General features: G+C 50.5%; 1 protein-coding gene across 11 annotated transcripts in view; it reads left to right on the top strand.

Moving 5' to 3' along the window:
- Positions 1–25,459, top strand: part of MAP7 (microtubule associated protein 7) — a 1,989,984-nt gene that overhangs the window by 736,173 nt on the left and 1,228,352 nt on the right. The gene's annotated exons all lie outside the window — the stretch shown is intronic.

Genomic DNA, 25,459 nt, shown 5'->3' with positions numbered 1-25,459 from the left:
TATACCACGTTTCCCGTATTTGAATAGCTCTCATCAACTTGGGGCTATTTCTCCATAGTGTTTCCCAATTTTCTCTCAAAAATCTTTCCCCATAGACTACTCCCAGCTACTTATGTATGCCCATTTCTCCTGCGTAGCTATATTGACGATAATCCCATACATAACACTGATCAGCCCTTTCGTCCCTTCCTGTGTGATTGAAATAATTTCAAAAGTGGTCAGTTTTGTGAGAGCTGCATTTTTATTCTACGTACTAGAAGCCCATTGTCGTAATTGAAAATAATGAAGGCGTTTCTTCTCATCAAGAGAGAAACACACTTTACATTAATTGAATGATCTGATAGTTGAGTCTACAAACAGATCCCCTTAATTTGAAGCATCCTCCCCTCTGCCACCTCTTATAAGCACTCTTCTTTCAATATGGGAGACAATTAAGGGTTATTGAAAAATGAAGGAAAGTGGTAGGGGAATGAAGAAATTAGATTTCCTAATCAGTCCATCCCATCTGTCCCCCACCAGCTTAGTACCTGTCTCAATCTTTCCTTTCTGGGGAGCCACAACACCTCATGTAAGGAATGTGTCACCACAGCACTATCCATGTTAATCCAAAGTTTTCTAGAGTCGCTAACAAACCCCACTCGTACGACTCAAAATTGTGCAACTCCATAATATGCCTGGAAGTCCAAAGCCTCCCTTCCCACTTGGGGCTGCTAACAATTTTTTGCGATAATTCATCTTTTACCTTTTCAAATTAAGGCACTCGCCATGCGATTAAGTGTAGTAAGGAAATGATATTGATGTGCACTTTTTCCAGCAAATGCAAAACCCTTCTTATATTATCAAACATCTGCCTACCTTTAACAAACCCAGACTGGTCCGGATGAATCGGAGCCGACAAGAGTAGGTACAGTCTATTAGCTAAAACCTTTGTGTACATTTTGCCATCCATGTTTATTAGGGTGTTTGGACCATAGGAACCACACTTAGTTGGGTCCTTATGATGTTTAGTGATTCCAATAATTTTTGATTCCTCCATCAACTGATATTCGCCCGAGCTGCGGAAAGAATTAAAAACACAGCTTAAGGTCGGCACCCATGCTCTCCGGAAAGACTTAGCAAATCCTGAGGTGAACCCAACAGGTTTGGGTGATTTATTCTGGAGGAGGGACTTAATAATCTATGAGACCTCTTCTGAAATGTCTGCGTCGAGTTCGGTCCTGGCTATGTCAACTATGTTTGGGGGCTGTACACTATCGAGGTTCCCCTGTTGTGGCGCAGGATTTTCAGAAGTATACAGGTCCCCGTAAAACCTCTGAAATTCTAAAGCGATATCTTCTGTTTTCTTGACTCTGGTACCCTAGTCAGTAATAATATAACAAATCATCTTAGAAGCCTTTTGAGCCCTGAGAAGCGTAGCTAGCATTCTACTGGACTTAATTGGCCTTATATAGTAGAGTTGCCTGGTAATTAAGAGGGCCTCTCAGATTCAAAAGCCTACTAGTTTATAGGCTTCCCTAGATGGCGCAGATTGCGTCTTCCTCTGTTGTTCCTCCAATTCCTTTTCTAATTGAGTTTCCAGTGCCCTGTTGTTGTCCCCTCAAGGCCTTAAGTGATATCAACTCATCCCTTAAAACAGTCATAGAGGCGCTTCACCTTACTGATTCCAAAGTGGACATATTGTCATTTTCATCAAAGAATCTAGCGATTTTATTCTCAATATATTCTCTAAGTATGGTCTCTAAACAATTGCTCTGAGAAAGATCAACGCCACAGGGCGTGTCCCTTTCTGGGAAGAATCAATCCCATCGATAGCGATGCATGGTCAGCCAAGGAAAGTGGGCCTATAGTAACACCCTCCACCCTTTCCAGTAGTGGGGTCATAATCCATATACAATCTATTCTCGATTATGATTCATGTACGCTAGATAAAAAGGTGTAACCGTGTGCCCTTGTCTGCCTTTCTCTCCAGACATCCCTCTATTGCAACTCTGTAAATGTATTTTTCTGTGAAGAGCATGTTAATCCACTTTCCTGAGCCCTACTGGTGCTTCTATCCAGTTCTTGAGACCACAATAAATTAAAATCCCCCATCAATTCTGTTTTCCCTACAGTAAAGGCTTCCAACCTTCGTAGAAAATCCTTAATACATTTGTCTTGACAAGCATTTGGTGCATAGATTGCTGCCATCGTAAACATAGACCCGCCCATACTTCCCCATATTATATACCGGCCATCCCGATCTTCCTCCGTCATATCGATTCAAACATCATTTCTGTTTGGACTTTGGTCAAAACCAGGCATGCCCTGCTCCTTCTGCACTGACTTCGGCAGCTCTGATGGACTATCCGTTATGTGGCTGCCCTTGCCAGATTCACACATTCAACATTGTCCCCAGGCAAGCCATGAACCACCTCCAAGCTGGCCACCGGGTTGAGTCAAGCACCCCATTCCAAAATGGCAACTGATGCCACGCATCAGCATACGGCCGTTGCCGGCAAACCAACACAATCCGAGTAAGTCGTCTGCGAAACGCTGAGTCTTGCAACACAGATCCAGCAAGGTGCCAAACTTTAAGTAACGGTTAATTAGCTTCTCTTGTGTATCCTGAACCACATCCTTCGTGTTTCCGTTCCTTGCTGCCACCATTTAGATACCATTTGGTATATCCATGATTAAGACTTCTTTTGTCCTCAAACCCCCTATGCTTAAATCCAGTTCACGAGCACACCAAAGTACTCCAGTGGTTTGCACCCCAAGTCAGGAGGTTAAGGTAATCCCTTCTACAATTGGAGGGGAAAATAATATCAATTATATACATTTGCAGTTATTATTTGATTATTGTTCCCACTGCAGCTCCTGCTTGAGGTGCCATTGTTAAGATGGATGTCTGAACTCTGTCCTGGCGGGGCAGAGGTTCAGAAGGCCAGCCTAGTTTCTTGGAACAAGGTAACCTCTGGACAAGCCAGACCAATCAGGGTAGCGATGGCGGCGGTCAAGACTAGGTCTCAAGAGGGGTGAGGGTGACTGAAAGCCCGCAATGAGCACACAAAGCAAGGACGCTTACAAATTACTCCAGACAGGTGTTATATTAAAAATATAAACACATTTATTACAAGGCCTTTGTAACATCGACCATAGTAAAGAATCACGGTAAAACTCCAATAAACCAAAACATCACAAGCAATACAATATATATACACAAGACTACGGGGTCTAAGGAATTAGAAGCACAAAATATGCAGACCACCTAGATGGGGAGGAAGACAGGCAGTGCAAGTAATCGCTAGACCCAGTTCGATATCAGAGGCCACCTAACTAGAAGGAAGTCCGAGCCCTATGAAGAGTGGAGCCTTGTGCTCAAAAGTACCTTCACACGCGGGTGCCAACGGGCAAAGGGGAGTCTCTTCAGGGAAATCAGGCAGTTCAGAGAGGTGAACAAAACGATGATGAACAGATCCCCGCTACTCAAGCGCGGCCTCCACTTGTAGGCAGAAGCAGGGCGCGAGTGCGGAAAAGGGTTGCTGTTTACGACAGGGATGGAAAACCACAGGCTCCTGCGGGAGGGCGACCGGTTAGGGTATTGACTACTCACCGGTCCCCGATGCAGGCAGACCAAGGCTCCTCCGGTTCCGTTTCGGTACTGGCAGGTTCAGATACGATCAGCAGGACGTCTCGACGCCGTGTAGATTCCGCGACAGCAGGAGTAAGGGTCGATGGTGTCCCAAATGCAGCGAACGCGCACAGGTTTGTTACCACAGCAGGGCAACTCGGCAACCGCATGTATTCCGGTCCCAAAGCACACTTCTCACTTCAGACCTGGGAACGCCAAGTGTACGAATCGTGTGAGAGTGCCGAGGACATGGGATTAGCAGTAAGCCAGACGGCGGTGACAGAGCAAGGTTCCTGTGTAGGCTGGTCAGTCCACTGGATGGCCCAGGGACGCTTCCGAAGGCTTACGTACAGGGTTTGGTGAAGATGCCGAGAATAGTTGTTCCCACTATTCTAAAGGGTTGAAGCGCCAGTACAGGCCTTCTCGTACGATCAGAGGCAGAGGGGTCTCACAGGACGACAGCAGTGCAGGGTGCAAAACCTGCAGCGGGTCACCAGCGATTCCTCGACTCAGCTTCTTAGTTGCAGGATATTTGGCTCCTTAGCCTTTGTTCGTGAGAACTCAGGAGATCGACATGGTAGTGGGGTTTTCAGCCTCCTCTTATCCAGAGTTCCCTTCGTGCCAAAACGGAGAGGGCCCAATGGGAGATCCGCTCACAAACACTCACACCATACGTGGACCAATCACGGACCACGGTGGTCCCAGGCATTCAGGACACTGTAGACTCTCTGGCACCCAGGATGTGTATTGGGAACAGTCATCCCAGCCCACATCCTGGAGGCACACACAAGGCATGCAGAAGCCCGCGAAAGCGGTGTTTCGCGGGAAAGTGCATGACCAAATAAGGACTGCCCCGGGCCGGCTCGACCTGGGGGAAGGTGAAGGGGCAAGACGGTCAGCGGACAGGACAAAGAACCTCGTGGCATGGCCATTTTGGAGGCCAGGCCACCCATTTGGGCCAAACGCGGGAAGCGCGGTTAACATGGCAAAAAGGGGTTCAAAACACAAAGAAACGATAGCTGCCACCAGTCCCGTCCGTGACACACTTGCACATTTCATGATAAGTCCAGCGAGAGTTTCTAGGGCCATTGGAATGACTAGAGACCCAAGAGCGCAGTAATGTAAGTTACGGTGCACTCTTGTTTCATGTTGCTCAAAAGCTGCAACATGAGGAAAGTACTAAGGGAAACAAAGTCTCCTGGTACTGGCTGTCTTAAGGGCATGTCACTTTCCCCGTAAGAATGGAGCGAAAGTCCAGAGAAGTGCGGCGGAAGGCTGCGCTTCTCTGGCAAAGTCTAGATCAGGGTGTAAAACAACAGCAAAAAGTTTGGGGTTTGCCACATGGAAGGAAAATTACCTACAATTATGAAATCTTTCCTAACAGCCATAGTATCCATACACAGCATCTGTTAAGTCACTTCTGCTTGGTTATCATAGTCGCCTCCCTGTCTAAATCACAATTGGGAGAAGTTTCTGATTTCCAATAAGAAGACCCTTCTTTGTGACTCTGAGGGGGCTGTTGGTTCTCGTCAAGACCTACAGTTCTGACAGATTGGTAGACCCTCTTTACTCCTCTGAGTTATGGAGGATGTGGTGAGGGAATTAGCAGCTGCTTTATAGAAATTACAATCTGATGTTTCTGCCTCCAGGCAGGAAAATGCATTATTTCAAACGATGACTACCATACAGGTAGTATGAAGTCTTGGTACCCTACGTCCCCAGCTGTAGGAAATACTTGGGGCATTAAGGGAGAAGCAATTGCAGGATCTTCTAGTCCACAAGTAACACGCCTTGATGCTCACCCCATATTTACCCCAGCTCCATTACCACCCCCTGCCCTGGGTCCTAACATTCCCTCTCCCACTATGCCCACTAAATATGGCGGAGATCTACATGAATTCAAGGCCTTCTTAACAGAATGTAGGATGGTATGGTAATGTTTATTTATAAAGCGCCTATACACAAAGCAAGTGTTTCAAAGAGCTCAAGCAGGGAGGGAACAAGGGGAGAAAAACAGTCCTTTAGAGCCCTTGAATTTTGGAACGATACAATTCTGCACAGTAAGTGCATATAATACAGTTAGCAGTGTTGATAACAGCAAATAGGTTTGACGACGATTCTGCAGTTTTTCCAAGTGCATTTGCGCGCCACCATGCAAGGAGGGTAGACTGGGAGGATAGATAGACAATCTTCAAAGGCATGGTGCCTTCAGATCGTGCAAGTGCACAGATGGTACAGGGGAGGAGGGAAGAGAACGAGTGCAGGGGGGAGTAAGTGCACTCAGTCATAAACTGGGGTAAGTGCTGAGAGATGCCACTTTCATGGATCATTGGCCATCTGCAGTAGTGACGAGGCAAATGCAGGCCCGGAGGCAAGTGTGAGAGGACTGGCGAGGGTGCCAGGGACCTGAGAGACTCTGAGGTACACAGGCGGCCAGTCAGCAGGCTGTGTGGAAAAGAAGAGGGAGATGAATAGAGCGGTGACGGAGGTTAGCAGGGTAGAGGTAGAGAGAAGGAAGAGGAGAAAAGGATTGTCTTAAGGAGTTTCCGGAACTTAAGGAGCTCAGGCTCAAGACGGAGTGCAGCAGGGAGGCTGTTCCAGAGGGAGGCCCCTGCTGAGGATAAAGATCTCCCTCCAAATCTCTGCTCTGAGAACCAGCTCACTCGCAGGAAGTTGGAGGTAGAAGAGCAGCAGGCTTGGGAAGGACAGTATTTAGGTATGCATCGTTGCAGATAGGTAGGTCCCAGGCCCCAGAAAGCCTTGTAGACAATGCAGAGGATCTTGATCCTTGCAGCCATGGGAGCCAGTGAAGGTATTTCAGCGCTGCAGAGATGCGGTCCCTGGGTTTGAGGACAAAGATAAGTCTTGCTGTTCTGGATGAGTTGCAAAGGACGCAAAGCAGAGGCATGGAGGTTGAGAAAGAGGCTGTTGCAGTAGTGCATTCTTGGGAGAACCAGGGCTCTGGAGACCGTGAGCCGCTATGGAAAGTTGAGAAAAGGAATAGTACCTCTGAGGAGGTGCAGCTGGTAGTTGGACTTTTTAGAAATGTCTGAAATGTGAGTGGAGAAGGAGAGGGTGGAGTTGAAGATGACCCCAAAGTTTTTTGCCTCGCAAGTGGGTGCAGGAGCAGGGCCAAGGGAGGCCGGCCAGAGTGAGTGGGAAAGAGGGAGCAGGAGTCCCAATGTGAACGATCTCAGTCTTGCTGCCGTTGAGGCAGAGTTAGTTTGCAGCACACCATGACTGAATTGCAGACAGTCAGATATGAGCAAGGTAGAGGAGGTGGCTGAGGGTAGCCTGAAGAAGAGTTTTGTGTCATTCGCATAACACTGGAAGTAAGAGGAGAAAGTGGCAATCACAAGCCCCAGGGCAACCATGTAGAGATTGAAGAACCAGGGGGACAGGTTAGAACCCTGGGCAACCTCACAGGTTAAAAGAGTGATAGTAGAGAGAAAGGACCCAAGTTCCACCTGGGATGGGCGGTCGGAAAGGAAGAAGGTTAGCCATGCCAGAGCCTGACCTGCGATTCCCAGGTTGTCTCGGAGACGTGCGATCAGGATGCTGTGGTTTACTGTGTCAAAGGCAGAGGAGAGGCCAAGAAGAATGAGGAAAGAGGGGGTGTTCGTGTCAAGATTTGAGAGCAGGTCTTCACAGGTGTTCAGAAGAGCAGTTTCTGTGCCTCTGGATGCTCTAAAGCCAGACTGATGGTCGTGGAGGCAACCAGCAGATTCAGCGTGGAGGGTGAGCTGGGAGATAGACAGCTTCTCTAGGAGTTTACCCAGGAAAGGGGTGATTGAGATGGGGCGGTAGTTTGCCGGAAAGGAGGGGTCAGCAGAGGGTTTCTTAAGCAAAGGGTGCACAAGGGAGTGCTTAAGAGAAGTTGGGGAAAACGCCAGTGGCAAAAGAGAGATTGCAGAGATCAGGTAAGGCTGGAGCGAGAGAGTCAATGTTGTCCTTAATGGTTTTGAAGGGGCAGGGGTCCACCTGTTTGGATGAGGCCTTCATAGACCGGACTTGTCTGGCAACCTCATCATGTGTGATGGGAGTGAGAGAAGAGAGAAGTGGTGGTGGAGGAGCAGAGGGAGGCTCCAGAGGTGTTGGTGTATGATGTGGAGTGAGAGAGGAGGGGATCTTGGGTTTTTGCAGTGAAGTGTGCTGCCAGGGCTGAGCAAACGTCCTGTGTGGGTGTGACAGAAGAGGAGGATGCTGCCGGATTGGCTCCCCTACGGATTCATTTTTGGTATAAGTTTCCCTAGTAGTGCGCATTAATCAACGTATTGGAGAAGGGAGTGGAGAGCAAAGGTCATGGGAATAGGAGGTATACCCCCAACCCAAAATAGAATTCAAACCTACGCCAACAACGGTCCTTGAACTCATGCAATTAGGTAGCGTTTGGGGTCCTATTGCACCAGATGAAAGAGAAAGGACATGCAAAATGAACCTATGCTACTATTGTGGGGATAATGGACAGTTTACCAATGTATGCAGAGGCCCATGGGAAAGACTGGAAGCAATTCTGTTAGTTAGAAATCATTTTAGGAATACCATGGTTGGAACACCATAACCCTTTTATCAATTGGCGAATCCGTGAAGTAGAATTGACGTCTCTCCTTTGTTAACATTGCGCCCAAACCCAATGGGAATTACTTCTCGCCTCTGTTCCTGGTTCTGATAACACAGATCTTTCCCACATCAGTACTATACTATTGACTGAGATCTCTCCAGAATATCGAGATTACCATGTTGTATTTGATCCTGTAGAAGCAGACTGGCTCCCCCCTCAAAGGCCATATGATTGCAGGATAGAATCCACCCCGCCAGCACTTTGCTTTGGCACCCACTGGCCTATGTCACCACAGGGCTGCACTTACTTATTTGCAGCTGACCACTCCACCTAGGCACTTACAGCTGCTCACTCCTTAGCTCTTGATGCACGGAACATTAAACCCCCTCCACTCTCTCATCCCTCTCTCTCTCTCTTCACTTGCACGTTTCCAAATGTGTTACACTCACCTGGTTCCCACAGGGGTGTTGATCGGACCCGGACAGCTGCGGTCTCCACCAACGAGATGCGTAGTGAAGAGATGACAGTCTGGACTGGCCCGCCTAATCTTGTCTGCTGGACTCGTAGAAGTATTCTCCTGCAAGTGGAGAAAGGGATTTAGCCACCCGTGGACTTTAGCGATGGCCCCCCAACAGTTCTCGTTCTCCCCACTAATCACCTCCGATATTCCCTTTTGGTAACCTCACCTTATGTTTTCAAATGATGAGCTCTCTATCCTGCATGGAATGCAGGGACGCGTAGATACCAGTTACTTCACTGGGTTGAAGGTACTGGAGGAGTTCCGGAGGAATATTGACTCCAGTGTCTATAAAGTTCAAAGAGATCAATATGTCCGATGTTCACTCTTGTTCCATTCCCTCGTTAGGTTGCAGCTGGGTCCAAAAGAATTTTGCCTGGAGGCAGCTGATGGCGTTCAGGTAAGAGTCTATATTACCAAACACTGTCTGGTAAAAGTTGCATGAGTTTAGCTTGCTGTTTTCTCTCCCTTTATAGGTGCGGCATAGGAAGATGCGGCGAATTAAAGAATAATACCTCTGGTGGTAAAGCAGGTAAGCCTATGGTGGCAAAGAGATTGTCCTTGTTGGTTTTCTCGGCTCACCTTGTTATTCCTTTTGTTTTCCACCCAGGTGCTGGATTTCGACGAAGAAAATGATGTAGGCAGTGCCGAGTCGAAAGATGCGGTGGACTGGTGAGTATAACGCGGCGCTGCTGCTGGCGAAGCGACGCGTGCTGAAATAATGTCCTTTCCAGGCTCAGAGATGTGCTGGGTCCAGAATCAGGTAAGGAACCAAATAATGTCTGTGATCTAACCTCTTCTCCTTTCTTTGTCTTTTGTCTAGGAGCTCCGGATTTGAGGCGGGCGTGGCAGAAGACTGGATGCTGACTTGCAGACACGGTGAGCGTCACGCTGCTGGATGCAGAATAACGCAAACCATGGGCTGCTGTTCGGTCGTGGTTTAAATAGCCTGCAAAGTAGTCCCAGGTAAGAAGTCCCCCAGAACCACACCCGAGTGAAAAATAGTCCCTGTAATAAAATAGTCCCATCAAGGCCTCATGTTGGCTTGGACTCATTTGCAGCATGGTCTGCATAAGGTAAGTAAAGTCTATGAGCCTGGCGCCTATGGCGCCAGGACTGATTTCTATGATGAGCCTGGCGCCTAAGGCACCAGGACTGAATCCAAACAGCCCCCAGACGGGGCTGTTGGGGTTTTAATGAGTATCTGGATGCCTGCTCCCGGGGCTGATGGACTCGATCCGGATGCCCGGGGGTAGGCATCATGACAGAATGCTCACAAGGCCTAATAGGTCCGCCTCGATCTTTCACTGTTGTATTTGTTCTTCATCCCCATGTCCCCTGCATGTTGTCCTGTGGGCGCTTTGAAAGACAATTTACTTGATGTATAAGCGTTTTACAAATGCACAATAAAAAAATAAATAAATAAAATAAAAATAGTTCTAGGAGCAAGCATACCGTACGGAAGAACATATGCCTTATCCGAAAAAGAAAACCAGATACTCAAAGGGTACATAGATGAACATCGTGAAAAGGGGTTTGTGGAGACCACCAGGGGGCGCAGAGGAAGATTGCCGCGTGAGTGGAGAGTTCTGCAGAGGCCAGCTTAAAAGTAATATGAGTGGAACCCCGACGGCTTAAGGAGAGACGCCACAAAGGTGCCAAAGTGGAGCCCCATGAGCCTGGCTACGGAGAGGGAACGGCACTCACCGTGGAGCACGATCCGACCATGATGAAGGCAGCCGCAAACTAGCCACCCACCTAACGTGGCTTCCATTGGACGCTCCCCCTGAGGAGGTGAGGAGAGCTGGGGGCGGTTGAGGGACCAGAGAGATGGGATCATATCGGAGGTGGGGTGCACCCCCGACGCCCCCACACCCAACGCAACAAAGGAACTCTGAGGGACACCGGCACTGCTAACCAGCACATGAGGGGCACAGCAAGAATGGGGGTTCGGCTGTGAGGAACGCCGGCACCCCTGCACTTGGCAAGTAAAACGGGATCCCCGGTAGGGAGTGGCCTGTCCTCTATGGTGCCGGGAAGGCAGCTGCAGACAGGCTGTTCATCGAGTGCGGTGGACACCCCCTCCCCGGAGAGGAGTGAAGAGTCGGAGGGGGGTGGGAGCCCAATGAGGAGGAGTGCGCACCAAAGGAACAGTGCACCCCACCCACCCACACACATACAAAACAACGGACAGTCAACCGAGGGGCACCGGCACCGCTAACTCACAAATTGAGCACAAAACTTGAATAGGGCACGGCTTTGAGGGATGCCGGGTCCTATTGCCGCAATATAAGCCGGAGGTACGGCAACCAAAGAAGAGAGCTGCTGGGATGGCACCAGGGCCTGGGAGGGAGCAGACTGTTAGGGTACCTACCACAGGATTTGCCGGCAAACGATCCTGACCCTGGAAGTTGTATCCTAGGTTCCGGCTGGCTAGGTGGGTGGTTCCCCGGCGGTCGTCCATGCTCGTTACTAAGAGACATGGGCGCACACCAGGGAGAACAGGCATCAGCAGCGTAGGCTTGCGTGTCAAGCCTTGTTCCGCTGTTGAGGGGCGACGGCGCATGCCCGGCTCGGCATGCGTCCCAAGCCTTGGTTTCGTGCCGAGAGCTTCTTATTGCACTCGAGTGCAGGAACGAATCGCGTCTTAACGCGGTTTGTTCCTGACTCGCAGCTGCGCTCCTTCCTTGGATTGTTCTGTTCCTATTACCTTCTTCCTGGGTCCGGGTTCCCCGTTGCCTTGTGTCCTGCCAGGCCCCAGTCCTGTGCCTTACCTGTGCTCTGATATCAAGTACCCTCTTGGGTCCCGCTCTCTCTTGGGTTCCAGCCTTCCCTAGGGTCCGAGTTCTCCTTGGATTTCAACCTTTCCTTGGGACCCTGTTCTCCCTTTGAATTCCAGTTTTCTCTTGGGTCCCTGCTCTCCCTTGAATTCCAGTCCTTCCTTGGGTCCCAGTTTTTCCCGTGGTTTCTCTTATCTGTGGTCCACTGAGCCGGGGTACCAGCTCCTGGTTGGCGCTGCTGTTCCTTCAGTGCATCTTGGAATCTTCCGGCCATTCTTCTCAGCGACATCTCAAGGACTGTGTTTTCTGTTTGCAAGTTCCATCATTTTCCCCGTGGAAGTACAGAGAGTTATCCTTGTTAGGCAGAAACCTGTGCAGTTTCCTTAGGGACCACTGCAAAAAGTTTAAGACTACAGGTGTTAGCAGTAAACCCAATCGGTAGCAGTCTGTACCACACAGATTTACCTGGTAGCTGTGGCTGAGCAGTCAGTCTTCTCTCAAGAAGAGTTTGGCAGTATATAGAGTATACACAAGAGGGCTAAAAATACAGTAGTACAAGTAAACACTGACCAGAGCTTTGGTATAAAAGTATATAATTATTTTTTTTAAAACACACTTGTAAAAATACACTGGCACTAATATGTCAAGCAAGTTCAAACACAGTCACTAGAAATATATACACCTCCCTAATTAATTATTTGACAAGTCTAGGTTAATACACCACTTATTTAGCAAAACAGAGGAGAGCGCGTAGCCATAGATGGCACTCCAATAATTATTTAAAAAGGGAGAGAAAAGGCAGAAATAGGAAAAACACACAATACCAACACTTTTAAAGAACCACAGCAAGTCAAGAAAGGCAGCGTCTACTGTAGAACAAAAAGTTCATAGGCCAGGCCCACTCTTGGAGAGAGCAAGGCGGAATGTGCCCAAGATCACACAGTGGGAATGCACTAAAAGTTTTTGCATGAAAGTCAAAAAGAGGTTGGATCAAGTTAGAAAGGTGATGTAAACAGGTCCGAGGTCATCCCAGGATAGAGAGTCAAGGATTTACGGGACACCTTGGACAGTCTGTTGCAAGGGAGACCAGGCGGGACACAGTACCCGAAATGGTGAGAAAGCTCCAGCAGGGGCAGTTGTTCCTGGCAGCGGGTGCAAGTCGGTGCTTCGTCCAGGGGAAGAGAAGATCTCGACGTGGAGGAAAGCTGGACATCGTTGCACTGCCAGGGAAGAAACCAGCTGCGGAGTTTCCTGGTTAAAAGGTACTACCCTTTTATTCGCGGTAGTGGTGAAGCGTGACTATCCGGCCGCCGGGGTGCTTGGCACGGGCGATTCGACCACGAGACGATCCAGGAAGGCAAAAAAGGCGAACTGGTTGGTCCCACCAGCTCAAAGGGAAGAAGACTCTCCTGGAAGAAGATCTTCTCTGTCGTCGGGAAAGTGGTGAGTTTCGTACAGCAGGGCTCCACCGGTGGTGTAGTTGTAGATGGCTCAGCTTCTCCCCTCTTCGGATTCTTTAGGTCCTGTGGCGACTTCTGAAGTTCCAGTCCCCAAAGTCCTGCTTTTATGCAGCAGAACCCCCATTCATCAGCCTAGCTGTCAATCAAACATGCTAAGTGGTGAGCCGGGCGGCTCACCACTGGGCCAATCACACAAGAGTGCGACTTGAGTTGCCAAGGCAACTCAGTCCAGGGTGCCTATTCCCCCCTCCCACACATCCTGTAGACCCAGACAGAGTGGCACCACCTTTGCAGGCTTCTGTGTAGAAGCCCGCCAAAAGTGGAACAAAGGGCTCGACTTGGGTTGGAGTTATAGAGGCGAACACAAACGCCATTTTAAAACTGAGTCCTGGCAAAAAGACCCAACCGGGGAATAAATATTAAATAAATAACCCGGCGGTATCTTTAACATTGCACCAAAAAAGTGGTGCGCTTAAAATGAATGGGAAAATCCCATAGGAAATATTCTTGTGGAATATTTCGTGTGGTAACCACTGCCACCAGCCAGAAACTCAACAAAGGGGGACGGGACAGTGCCCCCTTGGAAAACAGACCCGGTGTAATCGAATTACCCCTACCAGTACTTCCACAATATGATGGTTTGTACTGGTTCTGTTGACAATTTAAGACTAGTAAAGTCAATGGTGACTTTACATGCCCTGGGAGACAGTAGTCAGTCCCAGGGTATGGAGTCTATGTTTGGGGGTCACTATGACACCCTTGTGTTACTGCACTGAGGGTGCTGTGTAACACACTTGCCAAAAACACATGAAGCCCTATGGAGTAAAAGACCCCATAGCCCTTAAAACACATTACAAATTCAATGGACATTCTAAAATCATGCCTAAGAGTGGGTGAAAAGAGTCTCACTCTTAGCAGGAGAAAAAATCAAACCCCAAAAATCCAACAAAGCTGCTGGGGACTCACTAGGTTTGGGAAATTAGCCTTTACAGAGAATTCTCCCTAATAATCCTTCCCCCAGTCTACTGCTTTGGACATTTTGGGACCATCTACCTTCCCTGTCAGTGCTTGCACTGTCTTGACGTCACGTTAATCCGCAGGGAAGTGTTTCTGTGGCGTCAGGAGTGGATCCCCATCCATACCTGTTCTATCAGGACTCGGAGATTGCTTCCTTACGTCATCTTTTCTTCATTCGACTTCCTGCATAAACAGCCTGTCTTCTCCAGTTCGCCGTCTCCTGGAAACACAGGTACGCAACGTTCACGCGATACCCACCTTAACACAGACCCCTGTGAAGAGGCATGCTGCGCTTGATGTGCTACGTAGAGGAGGAGGCGGTAGCAAAATGCCATTATTATCGAGACAAAGAGGAGATCCTCCAGAAGGCCAGGGAGAAAGGTACTATAGACTGGGAAGGAGCTCACATGTCAATATATCAAGATCTATCATCATACACCTTAGATCAACGCAGGAAATGCAGGCCCTTAACGAAATGGCTTCAAGAAATGGGTGGTGAGATATTGCTGGTGCTTTCCTTTTGTTTTGGCGTTTGAGCTAAAGGGAGAAGGCCATGTCCTACAAAGGGGAGAAGAGGCAGATAACCTCCTCAAGGAACTACAAGACGAGGAAACCATGCCGGAAAGGGAGAGCCAACATCAATTGAGGGAACGTTTCAAGAGTGCATGCCCAGCCCAAGGAACGTAGGAGAGAAACGAGCTTGAGGCGGACCAGAAAGCAAAGGGGTCGGCACTCCCCGCCACCAAGAGGAACAGAAACAAGGGCAGGATAAAGTTGGGAGGGGGAATAGAGCAAAAGGGGGCCTTGCATAAGGACATATACCACTACATGATCGAGTACCCGTCGGGGTAGAGGCCGCTAGACCTGTTGCAAGCCTCCACATATCCTATTGAACTGGAGACATCCAGGTGTCTCTGCTTATCTGGGCTATACGCCCTGAATGTTTATGGTTTGGGATCTAGAGTTGTAGGTTAGAGTGGGTACACAGGGAGGGGTGAATGGGGGAAGGGACGGAGGGGATCTGGCACACACAGGGTAGATGCAGTGGACATTCGGGAAGGGGTGGCAACCCTTAACCTCAAAGGCCTTATCTCGCCAAACAAAAGGTAATTGACATATAACATATTCTGCATTCTCCAGCTGTCAATCCTGTTCTTGCAACACATACATTTTAAGCAAGGGATGGAAAGGCCACTGAGGAAGGGTGTGGTGGGGCAGATGTTCTGGACCTCCAATAAAGAACATAAAAAGGAGGGGGTGGGAATTGTGCTAGCGATCTTTTCAGATGAAAGATCTCCAGATCAAAAGAGGATTTGGGGAGAGACTTCTGGCACTCAAGGGTCAAATGGATGGGGTCAGGTTTACGTTGGCGACGGTATATGCACCCAACTTGGGCCAATTCGCCTTCTTGAGAAGGATTTTCGCAGTGCTGGAAGATTGGGGAGAGGGACACATGCTGGTAGGGGGGGGGACTTCAACCTAGTGGCAGGCCCAAGGTCCGCGAGAGGGGGAGCAGACAAACAAGTAGGGAAAGAGAACAGGGACTTCGCCACCATCCTGCAAAACCATTTCTGGATAGACGTATGGAGGGCCTCTCACCCCAAGCCTACACCTCCTTCTCTGCGCCCCCATTCAACCTACACTAGAATCGACCTCTTGCTGATCCCCCAGTGTACAGGAGGGAGACGTGATGGCCCCTACAGTGGAGACAGTTACATGGTCAACCCATGAGATGGTTACAGCGTCTTGGAAGTTTGAGGCTAAAAGAAGGGTCACCCCAGGGTGGAGATTCAACGACACCCTCCTTAGAGAGCCGGTCTTTAGGGAGTTTCTCTGTAAAGAGATAAGTGCATTCTTCGAGACCAATGACACAGGGCAAGTGCACCCTAACCTATTGTGGGAAGCGGCCAAGGCCACAATAAGGAGGCTTCTAATAGCAGAAGGTGCAAGGAAAAAACAGAAAAGGGGACTCATAGAGGGCAAACTGTGGAAAGATATACAGGGACTCGGGGCACGGTTGAGCTGATGGACAGGAGACAGAAAGGTCCTAATGCAGGATATTAGGGATAAGAGACAGTCCCTACATACTACACTAATAGAGGAGGTGATGAAAAAAGTGAGATACACTAAACAATGATACTATGAGAAAGGGGACCGGGTGGGGACGATGCTGGCAAACAGGTTCAGGGGCATAGAGGGGACAGGCAGGTGGTGAAGATCAGTGTTAGGGAAGGGGAGCTGGTAAGCCCAAAGGAAGGGATCCACGGCCCTTTTGCAGAGTATTATGAAGAACTGTACAAAGAGGCTCAGGAACTAAGGGATAGCCCTGTCGAAGACATATCTGAAAGGTATGGCCATCTCAAAACTCCCAGCGTATGCATTAGAAGTCCTTTAGGCCAAAGTAACGGCAAAAGAAATAGTGGCAGCTATAGGTAAGTTAGCATTGGAAAGCACCCGGCAAGATGGCTACACCGCAGATTTTTATAAACAGATACAGGAGCTGTTGGCTGGCCCACTAGTGAAAATGTTAATGAAATTAGCGACAGTGCCAAGGTTCCCTCCCTCTTTCTGGGCACAAGGATAGTAGTGCTTCCAAAACCTGGCATGGACACCACATATTGCCAAGCATACAGACCCATATCACTCCTTAATATTGATGCCAAGCTCTTCACACGAGTGCTGGCAACACAGTTGGAGAGGTATTTGCCAAGATTGATCCACCCCGACCAGACAGGCTTCATTAGAAATAGACAGGGGGCAGATAACCTCCACAAAAAAAATTATACATGCTTCACTCACTAGAGGCAAAGGAGCAGGGAGCCCTAATGCCATCTCTTGACGCTGAAAATGCCTTCAACCAGGTAAACTGGTAATTTCTATGGGGAGTCCTGGCAGAGATGGGTATGGAAAAGAGATGGACAAGTTGGGTGTCAGCCCTGTACCCGGAACTCCGAGCTAGGGTGGAAGTGAAACGGGGAGGAGTCACGATTGTTTAGGCTAGTTAGGGGAACGAGGCAGGGGCTGCCCCCTATCACCGCTCCTATACGCCCTGGTGATGGAACCCTGGGCAATAGATGTGAGGGTGCAGAGTGGCATTAACAGGGGTCAAGGTGGGAAAGGTGGAAAAAAAACTCAGCCTTTTTCTGGATGACGCACTCTTCTATATCACCCGTTCCCAAGCTTCCCTGGTATAGTTAGAAAGGTTGGAAATGGGGGCGCTGTTGAGCAGCATGCAAGATGGCTGCCTAGCTTTCTTGCTCCGTGGCCCGGCTGCTGTTCATCCGCCTAAATCATCAGTTCTATCTATTATCCGAGGTTGAGGCGGCGGGCATCGTGCTGCTGGTTGACTCAGCTACGCTTTGATCTGTTTTGGGTGAAAATCGGAGCTCTGGCCGCTCTATTCCTGTGCTGCCCGCCTGACGGCTGAGGCCTCCTTGGCTGCGTGGTCGGGTTGCGGCCTTGGCCACCGGAGCCCTCCGTGAGTTGGCTCTCCTACCTCGCCTGGCTGCCCTGCTGTGCGGAGTGTTGACATTTGAGCTGCAGGCCTGATTCCCTCTCCGCCCGCCCAGCTTCGGGGCCCAGCTGCCTAGCGCCTGGTGCCTGCACCCTCCTAACACGACTCCCCTCGCCGACCTGCCCTTGGAGAGCGAGGGAGGCGGTTAGGGCCGACTACATCAAGCCGCGGGGGCTGCCGGAGCGCCCCCCCCGCGAGGACAGCGGTCATCGGGGTGTCTTGGCAGACCGCTCTTGCTCTGGCCGCGCAATAGCTGCGGTCCCTTAGGCATTTTGGGCCGTGTCCTTCACCTGCGGCCCCCCCGACTACCTTTGGTTCCCGGAGGCGGCTATCCTGACCTGACAGGCTGCCCATCTCCTCCTGCCAGCTGTGCTGTGGTCTCCCGCTGGGTCGGTGGGCCTGGTCGCTCTTCCGCCCGACCCCGCTTCGGGCCCTCGCGCGCCACTAAGTGGCGCTTCCATTTCATCGGTCTGCTCTCCTTGTGGCCGGGTGCCGGCGGCTCGCCCGTGCGGCCTCCCTCTTCACCTGCCCCAGGGGCCGCCCCGCGGCCGGTGGATCCTGTTCCTCCTCCATTCACCACTCATCACGCCGCGGGGCCCGCTGGAGCAGTCCCCCGCGGCTTGGACACCAGGCCTGATTTGCCTGGCGACTTCTCCGCCGGGTTCTTTGACCCCGTGGTGGTGGCTGGGGTGGCCCCGGTCCTCCGGAGACGGCGTGGCTCTTCTGCTGGCGCCTCGTGGGCTGGCCGCCGCTCCTGGTTGGGGGCCTCACCGTGCTTGGACCACTGCCTACATCATCTTCAGTACTTTGCCACTTACAGGTGAGGAGCAGGGGGCCTGGCACTGCTGCGAACCGCTCCCTTGCAACTTGTCAATCCTGAGGGCGGCGATCTCCCATCTTCATAGGACACAATTGCCCCCACATCTACCTGGTTACCTTGAGACTATGTGCCTTAAACCCTGCTGAGCCTGCGGGACCCCCCGGGTGGCCCGTGTGGCACTGCTCCGGTCCTGTTGTTCTCATTGCTGCCCTCTCCCTATCGCGCTGCCGCCTGTGGCACCTTGACAGCTTTTCCAGATTGTGCATCCTCCTGCCAGCGCCCCTCGCCCGCCTTGGGCCTGCAGTGCCCTACACAGCTGGTACTGACTGTCAGCAACCCGACTGGATCTCTGGTGTGCCTTCCTCGGCAGCAACCCCTCTAAATTACTCTGCCACTCGAGACAGCTTGACGCACTGCCCATTCTTGCACAGTGGTACTTGCACCTCGTAACGCACCTGCCTAGTGTATACCTTGCCCTAACCCCCTATACAGCGGTTGGTCCTGCGTTGGATGGGAGGCTGTGGCCCCTCCTGGAACCCTTGCCCCCAAGAGCCCTGACGCCTGGTACGTGCATTCTACAAAAACTGCCCTCTGGGCTCTTAGCGTCTCACCAAACATGTCCGGCAAGTCATGTGGGGCCAACAAAACTGGGGCAATGGACAAGTATGCCAAAGATCTCTCTAGACAGGAGCAGGGGGGGGCCGCCTTGCCTCAGGACGAACCAGACACACCCTCATGTTCCCCTCAGCCAGACCTTACAACACTGATGGAGACCATGGCAAAGAACTTTGCGTCATTCCATGAAAAATTAGATGACATAAACGCCAGTGGAGCCTCACTACGCACCAAATTGGATCAGCACGGCGCTAGGCTGGTTGAGGCCGAGACCAGGATTGGGGCCAATGAGGATGAGGTGCACATGCTCCAAAACACGGTCTCCGACCTGGTGCGCGATATGAAGCAAGTCAAGGGGAAGTGCGACGACTTAGAGTCCAGATCCCGCAGGAACAATATCCGCATTGTGGGGGTTCGGGAGGCAGTCCTCAAAGGCAAAATGGAACATGCTGTTGAAAACCTCCTGAGAGACCTCTTGGGCAAACCTCAACTCTCCCTGTTCTTCACTATTGAACGCGCTCATCGGGTGCTGGCCCCCCGCCCCAAGCCGGGCGATTTCCCTAGACCAATTATTGCTAAGGTTCTCAGCTTCAGGGATAGGGATCACATTCTGCTCGAGAAAAGCTTGAACTGAAACTGGAGTCTCAGACTATCCGTATCTTTCCCGACTTCTCTGTCAACGTCCAAATGGAGCACAGACAATTTAATGGTGTGAAAAAGCTGCTCAGAGAGAGGAAAGTGGAATACGCCATGCTGTTCCCCGCAAGGCTGAAGCTCACCCATCGCAATAAGCTGTACTTTTTCACGGTCCCAGAAGAGGCAGTGAAATTCATTGAGTCCCATATTCCTCTCTCTGGCCCGGTGGATGAGCCATTAGAAGAAGGTTGAGGTGGCCTGCCTCGCCCCCAATGCCTGAACCTTTTATTATACCATTGGCACGCTTGTCTCTTGCATTTTCCTTGCTATCTCATGAATCCTCTCTTGCATATCCATTGCTTGTCATAACTTGTTGTAATGTCTCCTGAAACTTAACATGTGATACCGGTGTACGATCTACGGAGTATTGCACTGATCATTGGATCCTTTATTTTGTATATCCTCTGCTAATCGTACTCTGTTGTGGTGTCTCCTAGAAACTTGACATGTGTTACCGCTGTACGATATACAGTGTATTCCACCGATCAGTCATTTAAGTCGGGGCCACGGCAGCAGCGACCCCCGCTGCAGTTGCAACGCCGAGTTTGGCTTGGTATGATCACTGGTTGCGCCCCAGTTGGGTGTGCAGGCAAGTGTTGCCCTGTTGGGTTTGGCACGCTCGCTTTGGACCTTTGGGTGGGTCTTTGGACACTGCTGTGTTGGGGGAGGCAGTTATGGAGGGGTGGAGGGTACAGTTGTGGGATGTTATAATAAAAATGGCGAGGTAGTAGTGGCTCATGGCGCGATGCAGCGTGTCATTGTATTGTTAGCCGGCACTTATTCAACAAATTATGCCACAAGTTACTGGGATCCCCCGTGTATGCTAATGAATGGCTATTAGGCTAATGTTTTGGAATGTCAGAGGGCTCAGCAACTTCACAAAGGCACGCAGGATTACTGCATATGCCCAGAGATACGGGGTCAAAATACTTCTCTTGCAAGAAACCCACGCCCTCTCACACCTCTCCTCCTCTCTCGCCCCGGCATGGAGCCCCAACAAATATTACACGGTGTACTCCTCACAGTCCAGTAGTGTCTTCACCTTAATTCACAAGTCCTTGGAATTCTCCCTGCGCACCAGCCACATAGATCGTGAAGGTAGGTACGTGATCCTCCACTGTTTCCTCGCTAATACAGAATGCCTTCTGGTTAACACATGCGCTCCGAGCATAGATGCACCTGATTTTTTTGATCAGATTATCGACATGCTCCTAGGATATGTTGGGGTTCCAATTATCTGGGGGGGGACATGAATCTCATTCTAGACTCCGAATTGGACAGATCCGGAGCTGCACCCAGAATAATGTCCAGGGCCGCTCGCCGCCTCCATGCACACATGGTCACTGCCGGTCTGGTCGATGCCTGAAGAGCGCTCTACCCAACGTCTAAAGAGTTTACATTTTATTCCTCTGCCCACGACAGTCATTCCAGAATTGATCTTTTCCTTCTTTCTGCTGGGCTCATGGGCAAAACACTCGACACGCAGATTCTGCCGCGCACTCTGTCTGACCACTCCCCGATCACATTGGACATAGCTTTGCACCCGGCCCTCCCCCATCACTCTAACTGGCGTTTTAAGTCAGAGGCACTTCATGATATTGTCTTCAGGGCCGACATCCTTGCAGATATCGCCTCGTTTTTTGATAATAACAAACGCCACAACACAACAGACGGGGTGAGATGGGAGGCATTCAAGGTTTTCATCAGAGGCATGTGTATCTCCAGGGAGGGTGGGGTCCTGAAAGACATTAGGAACTCTTTATGCTGCTCTGAGTCAAAACTTAAGGAACTTGAGCGTGAGTACGCTATCACCCCTTCTCCACCCAAGCTAGCACAGATACGAACTGAACTGGACACATTCGAGTCCCTTGCCCTCAGCGAGATAAGATCCTTTGCCCGACCCGTTGCGGCCCGGAAGTATGGCGAGGGGGAGAGGCCTGGTCGAACCCTTGCCCGTCTGGCCCGGACCGAGGGGGGCAGAGCCTGGATTGATAGTATCATCGACAATAACGGAGTGCGGCATTGGTCCGACCGGCCCATTCTTGAGACCTTTGCAGATTTTTATGCAACCCTTTATACTCAGCAGCGGGAGCACAGCCCGCAAGATCTGAATGCCCTCCTCGACCGCATCCCAATGTCCCTTATATCTCAAGCCACTAAAGTACAATTAGATACACCCTTCACCCTTGATGAGATCGCCTTGGTCATCTCGGCCCTCCCTAAAGGAAAAGCCCCCAGTCCAGACGGCCTAACTGCCGAGTTCTATCAAGAGCACGTCGCACTTCTTGCCCCGCGTCTTTACGAGGTTTGGGATGAGTCGCTACGTCTTGCTACCCTTCCCCAGTCCCTGCGTGAGGCTGTCATCACTGTGCTCCCCAAGCCGGGTAAGCCTGTTGATGAATGCGGCTCCTACAGACCTCTGTCCCTAATTAATACCGACAGCAAAATTTTCACCAAGATCATAGCAAATAGGTTCCTCCCCATCATGAAATATTTGATCCACCCGGATCAAAGTGGTTTTGTCCCTGCCCGCTCCACTGCCTTAAACATTCGGCGTATCTTCAATGTCATCTCTAGGATTGACCCCAAAGCCAACGCGGTTGCCGTGACACTAGATGCCCAAAAGGCGTTCGACATGGTTTCATGGCAATACTTGTGGGCGGTGCTGGAGAAGATGGGGATCGGCCCGCGCATGTTGTCTTACATTAAACTGCTATATACTAACCCCGTGGCCAAAGTCCTGGTTAACTGTCATCTATCAGCTTCCTTCACCCTCCACAGAGGGACACGTCAGGGATGCCCATTCTCTCCCCTGCTGTTCGCGATGGCTATTGAGCCCATGGCGGATAGTGTAAGAGACAACCATACATGCAAAGGGATACAGCTACGGGACACCCCCCCGAAATTATATCACTTTATGCAGACGATGTTCTTCTGTATATTAGAGACCCCTCGGTCCATCTCGACCCAATCATTTGTGAAATAATCAAAATTGGCACATTCTCGGGCTTCACTATAAACTACACTAAATCAGAAATCTTTCCCCTCACACTGCAACTTCCCAACCTGCATGCGAATTCCTGCTCAAGTGGGCCCTTGAGGGCATCAAATACCTGGGGGTCCATGTGTCCCTCTCGAAATCCTCTCTTTTGGCTGATAACTATGGGGCTGCCGCGCAATATACTGAGGCCAGGATGAAAAAATGGTGTACCTCCCCCTCTCACTATCAGGGAGGCTGTCCCTAATAAAAATGATCATAGTTCCAAAGCTCCTATACATATTTGCTAACGTCCACTCTGGCCCGGGAAACAATATTTTGCGGACTTGAATGCGGGGTGCGCCCACTTTCTATGGCATTCTGGTGCCGTGCGCAGGAATTGGCAACATATGACACTACCCTACGAGAAAGGGGGCTTCAATGCACCGGATCTCACCCAGTACTGGACAGCCGCACAGGCTCCGCACGCTACACACTGGTACCAGCACCAGGACCCTCCCCCGCATGTTAAGCTTGAGCTCCTTGCGACTGGTGAGGTAAATGTCATGTCCCTGATCCTTTTCCACTCGTATCGCTCGGACGCCCCTGCTGACCCAGTGGCCTCCACTATCAGGGCGTGGCGACAGTTTCTGCTACCCCGCTCTGGCTCCCACCCGTACTACAAAATGGTTTCCCTTGTGGTCACTCCCGGGCCTTACCCCCACACAGGATAAGCTTCTTATGCGTCACTGGTTGGACCTGGGATACCGGTCATTCTCCGCCTTGTTCCCCGATGGGAAATTTATCACCCCGCAGACGTGGAGGCCAGGGCACTCCAAGTCCTCATTGGAGCTGCTGCAATACTTTAGACTCAGAGCGGCAGTCCAAGACATGTGGCCTTCGTATCCGGACGAACCCCCGGAGTCCCCCGAGATCTGCTACATTGCGAATTTCCACAGGGGGTAGGGGCATAGTGTCCGCCCTATATAAAATGTTGATGTCGCGAGCTGTAGAACCCCCCCACACTGTCCGGGATGCTTGGAGCCGCGAGCTGGGGTTAGACATCACTGATGGTATGTGGGCCAAAATGTGCATGCATACACGCAAGGTTTCCCTCAATTTCAGAGTTAGATGTGTTCAATACAAGTTACTAAATCGCCTGTACTACACTCCTCACGTGGTTGGGAAATTTGCACGGGATCACTCCCACCCCTGCCAGAGATGTAGATCCAGCGATGCGGACCACGCCCACATGTTCTGGTCCTGTGGGGCATTGGCTCTGTTTTGGGAGGCGGTGCTTGGGGCCCTCTCAGAGATGGTGGGGTTCCGGATTGACCCCGACCCCCCTGGCTCTATTGTTCGGGCTCTGGGAGGCGACTGAGGCAAGGCGGGTCGCTATATTTCTGAATGTGGCGGCGATAGTGGCCAAGAAATGCATCCTGCAGTGTTGGAAGCGTCGATCCCCCCCCTTCACTGGAGATGTGGTTAAAAGCCCTTACCTGGACACAAATGTGTGAGGAGGACTATATCAACACGTTGCCTGGGAATGCTCGACCTAAAAATGTATGGACTGAGATTTGTAGCTATCTGAACAGCAGGTTGACTTGGAGCTTCTGTCTTCTCCCCCATCTCCTGAGCAGGGGATTGATCAAGTTATACGATGAATGGCCCTGTTGTAATTAACCCGCTTTCATGAATATATGCAACCTTCTGTAGAGTCTTTGCATTGTCATCCACTCTTTAAAATATGTAATCTGTGTTGTTGTTATAACATGTAACGCGCCAGCTACTGCTTCTTGCCAATAAAGAAAAGTTTAAAAAAAAAAAAAAGAAAGGTTGGAAACATACGGACAGTTATCAGGGTTCAAGGTAAACCAAAACAAATCAGTGGCGCACCGGATTTGGCCAGGAAAAGAGCAGAATGGTGCATACATGACGGGGCTGGGTTCTAATGTAGGGGGAGAAGGGTTCCGCTACTTGGAAGTCAAGATCCCGAGGGACCTCAGCCATCTGTTGGACAAAAATTAGCCACCGCCCCCCGCCCTTGGGGAAAAAATCAAGACAGACCCGGAGTGTTGGTCCAGGCTTAACCTCTCATGGATGGCTAGGCTGAACTGTCTGAAGATGACAGTCCTCCCCAAATTCATATTCTTATTCCAGATTCTCCCAGCGATAATCCCTATACACTTCCCTGAGATGGCTAAACGAAGGCCTCTGATATTCCTGTGGGCAGGGAAAAGACCCAGAATAGCTTTTAGATCACTCACTATGGCGAAGGAAGAGGGGGAGGGGGTCGGACTCCCAGACTTGGAGGTCTACTATAAAGGGGCACAGTTATGCATACTTATGGACCACCTAGAGCCACAGTCAGGAAAGCAGTAGGTGGACATGGACAACTCGATCTTCAATCTGGTTTCCCTGGGGGAGTGGCTATGGGTGCCTCAGAGAGATGTCCCAAGTAGAATTCTGCGACACCCCATCCTAAAGGTGTTATGGTTGATCTGGAAAGGGGGAAATAACACAAGGTGGATCATGACATGGCCCTCACCACTGAGTTGCATCTGGGCTCTCCCAGTGAGAAATCTGATAGCAGAACCCCTGCAGTTCCAACAATGATATGATACGGGCCTGAGCAGATCAGGGCAGATATGGGACGAGCGGGGGGGGCGAGTTTGTATCACTGGGATTACTGGAGGACCTCCTGCAAATCGGCCAACTGTCTCCATTCCACTATTTGGAGTTGATGGGAGCTCTCAATGATTCAAGATGGGGAAACAACTTTGCGTAGGGACCTCGCCCCCTTTGAGTTAACACTCATGCAAAATAGAGACATAAAGGGTCGCATAGCATGCTTGTATAAGACATAGTTGAAGGTGGACCTTATACAGGGCG

Source organism: Ambystoma mexicanum, chromosome 4p, assembly GCF_040938575.1.
Source record: "Ambystoma mexicanum isolate Mex_15411 chromosome 4p, UKY_AmexF1_1, whole genome shotgun sequence".
In the NCBI taxonomy this organism is placed as follows: Eukaryota; Metazoa; Chordata; class Amphibia; order Caudata; family Ambystomatidae; genus Ambystoma; species Ambystoma mexicanum.
The sequence above is the reverse complement of the archived record's forward strand: the minus strand, read 5'-3'. Positions and strand labels throughout refer to the sequence as shown.